The 3,817-nt window shown below is 42.3% G+C and overlaps 1 pseudogene; it reads right to left on the bottom strand.

Annotated features, from left to right (window-relative positions):
• Positions 1-957: 957 nt before the first annotated feature.
• On the bottom strand, positions 958-2,024 carry LOC147450558 (uncharacterized; annotated as a pseudogene).
• Between the last annotated feature and the right edge of the window lie 1,793 nt (positions 2,025-3,817).

Below are 3,817 nucleotides of genomic sequence, written 5' to 3'. Positions count from 1 at the left end.
CTACTCAAGGACCTCCTCTCTCTCTCTCTCTCTCTCTCTCTCTCTCTCTCTCTCACACACACACACACACACACACACACACACACACACAAATGTCTCTCTCTCCCCCCCCTCCCCCCAACACTCTCTCTCTCTCTCTCTCTCTCTCTCTCTCTCTCTCTCTCTCTCGCCCTCTCTCCCTCCCTCCCTCTCTCTTTCTCTCTCGCTACTCAAGGACCTCCTCTCTCTCTCTCTCTCTCTCTCTCTCTCTCTCTCTCTCTCTCTCTCTCTCTCTCTCTCTCTCTCTCTATTTACATATCAAAAGACAACAATGATAGAATTCACTCTCTCTCTCTCTCTCTCTCTCTCTCTCTCTCTCTCTCTCTCTCTTTCAATCTGTCTCTCTCTTTATTTTCTTGATTTTGTCTCTCTTTCTCTCTCACTTGTCTATCTCTACCCCCCCCCCCCCTCTCTCTCTCTCTCTCTCTCTCTCTCTCTCTCTCTCTCTCTCTCTCTCTCTATTTACATATCAAAAGACAACAATGATAGAATTCTCTCTCTCTCTCTCTCTCTCTCTCTCTCTCTCTCTCTCTTTCAATCTGTCTCTCTCTTTATTTTCTTGATTTTGTCTCTCTTTCTCTCTCTTGTCTATCCCCCCCCCCCCCCCCTCTCTCTCTCTCTCTCTCTCTCTCTCATCACACATTTACTAATTGCATATCAAAAGACAACAATGATAGAATTCACTCTCTCTCTCTCTCTATCAATCTGTCTCTCTCTCTTTATTTTCTTGACTTTGTCTCTCATTCTCTCTCACTTGTCTATCTCTACCCCCCCCCCTCTCTCTCTCTCTCATCACACATTCACTAATTGCATATCAAAAGACAACAATGATAGAATTCACTTTGTTGAAAACTCAAAACAAATATCATCGTTTGCACAACTCAAGGTAAATGTGATAGCACAACAAATGCTAGATTATTACAACAGTCTTTTTGCACTCAGTAAAGTCTTGAGCTCGTTATCAGCCAGACTAGACTGATGAATGAACATGTTGTTGTTTATGTCCATTCCAAACACTCTCAAGTAGATATAATACAAGTGTTTGCAAGCCACATAGGTCATTCCTTCCCCTGACCTCCTTTGTAAGTCTCTGCAAGTACAACTAGGATTCCTAGCTATTGTGACTCGATATTTCTCACCACGTAACTTCGAGTTTGGTGTTACTGCAATGAAGACTTCATGCTTACCGATCTTTACCATTTCCACTTGTTCGATGACCATTTCTAGTCCTAAAGCACTGTCAATCCTTTTCGATGCCTCTTCAGAAACACCTGTCCTATACTTGCCCGCACGTCTTTGCCCTTGCACTTCCATAGTTTTTGTTGCGATATGAAACCCCGCTAGTTGCAGAGACTTTACTTCCAGCGCTATTAAGTTCGTGCCCTGTGCAACTGGCCACTCAAGCGGAGGTCTTGGAGGCCGCATCACAATATATGGACATACATCCCACACATGTTTGACATCATCACTACAAAACCATACCCATGTCTCATTGTTACGCCCCTCCCAGTTGCGTTTCCCCCAAAAACTTGGTGCCGTTGTTCCCTCTTTGCATAAATTCACCTTTTTCTTGCACTTTCCTCCTTTGATTTTTCCTTGGCAAGTGAACTTAGACCCTAGTTTGCACCTGTGGATTGCCCACATGGTGTCATTTATGTCAACCTCGATGGCCCTAATTGTTACCCCGTCATTCTCGTCGTTCGTAGAGTGATCTTGGATTACCTGTGATGCATCTCCAAATGACACTTTCGAGCCTTTCTTTATCGAGCAACATTTTGAGTGACATACTCTGGCCTGTGTGAACTATTTGCCTCCTCGCCTATAACATTGCCGAACGTCTTGCGTCGCCTTATCATTGTAACCCGGTCTCCAAAAAACTCTGACACCTTTGGAAGATCAGTTCCTCCAATTACATCGTTCACAACACGGCTACTCTGTGATGGAATAGGTGTGTGAAATTGTCGTGAAGCTGCCTTGTCTCTCATCTTGCTTATGCTTGGTCCGCTTCCTATATACTTACCCTCTGTATATGCCATTCTTTTGGATTGTTGAAGAAGAGCGTTCCCAATATCCGAAACTGTTGCATCGTACAAAGAAATTTTAGGCTTGTGACCTTCACCTGCTAGCCATGAAGTGTGACGTGACTCTGAGAGATTTGTTCGAGGGATGACCTCGATGCAATAGTCATCTAAAGCCTACAAAAAAAGAAATTAATATATTTCATTGATATCATGAAGGGTCTAATTAAATGGACATCCTACAACCTATTCTAGAATAAATTTGAAAACTTACACCAACAATTTCCCTCCTCCAATGAGGGTACCTCACATGCCACCAACTCAACCAGCTCCATTGGGCCTAGATTCCCATCTGCCATCTTTCCTGTTGCCCACCAAGCTCGAATGAACCGATATTGGGCCTCTGCATCTTCACTGCTTTGCGCGCACCGCCACATTCGACACATTTGCTTGTGCTCGTCTTGAAATGCATTGATAACAAATTTTGTGGTGTGAAACTCTAGACTCTGATCCCAATGGAAAAGGCATGATATCTCCCTACCTTTCATCACCATATCCGGACCTCCATTGAAAATTGTGCGCACCGCATTCCAGTTTTCTTGGGCTTCATCTGCCATAAAGCCAGCAAAATCTGGTTGGGGCACCCCATTGCGCTCTAGCACGTTAATCATTTGTTGCCAAAATATAATATGTGCTGTAGTGTCCTCTTCTTTCATCTCACATATGGCAATTGTCATTAATTCTTGGACACTGAACATCAACACAAAGCCACATTAACATTTAAGTATGTGTCAATATGTGTTGAGTATTCTAGAATTTGTTCTAGAATAGGTTGTAGGATGTATTGAACATAAAATTAAAAGAATTAAATTAAAACTTGCCTTGGATCGTAAACATGTGGTGCCATGGTTGTCCATCCTTCTACCCGTCGAACGTGATCAAAGCAAACCCACACTCTTTTTAGATCTCCATTTCCATTTCTTCGCATTCTATTGACAAGATCTATGCTTGAGCCAGGACTTGTCTTGTTGTTGACATCTTGAATACAAAACATCTATCCTCCTCTCTATTAGATTGACCTGGAAAAAGCATTCCGTGGATAAACACAAATGTCAAGCGTCTCTTTAAGTCAATTATCAATGACTCCTCTCCACGAGCACTCGACTCCCCACGAAATTTATGCACCCAATTCTTAATTTTGCGGAGAACATCATGAAAGTTTAGAAATATATAAGACTTTAAGTTTATAAAGTATATTAAAATGCATTTCCCATACCTTTGGCTTTTAACAAGAGGAAATATTTCTTGAAGTAGAATTGACAACTCTACTTGTCCAAGTGACGTGCATTCACCTGAAGAAGGTTGAAGGACAGATTGGGAAATAAGCTTAACCACCTCCATTTGGATTTTTCTTGGCCTAGCTTGAATGCCAAGCGAATCAACGGCCTCAGCCACCAAAGACTTCACCCTTGCAATGGTACTTTTCGATGACCCTAGTTTGACATCATGGTCATGGAAGCCTTGGTGCACCATGGTTCAAGAATAGCGTTTGTCGGTTGGCATTATGTAGTAAACTTGGCAGTCGCAGGTTTTTCGAATAGCAGGCACATGTTGACAATAGAAGTACTTCAAGGTTCCATACTTTTGCAAGTCACCATTTAGCATTGGTCTCTCAATTAGTTTACCTGTTATTCCATGCCTACAATTGTGATTTTGACACTCTTCCCTTGTACATAAAAGAAAAGAATAAGGAATACCTG

Source organism: Adiantum capillus-veneris, chromosome 9 (assembly GCF_014529385.1).
Source record: "Adiantum capillus-veneris isolate H3 chromosome 9, ASM1452938v2, whole genome shotgun sequence".
Classification (NCBI taxonomy): Eukaryota; Viridiplantae; Streptophyta; class Polypodiopsida; order Polypodiales; family Pteridaceae; genus Adiantum; species Adiantum capillus-veneris.
Note: the sequence above shows the minus strand (reverse complement) of the source record. Positions and strands in the feature narration are given on the sequence as shown.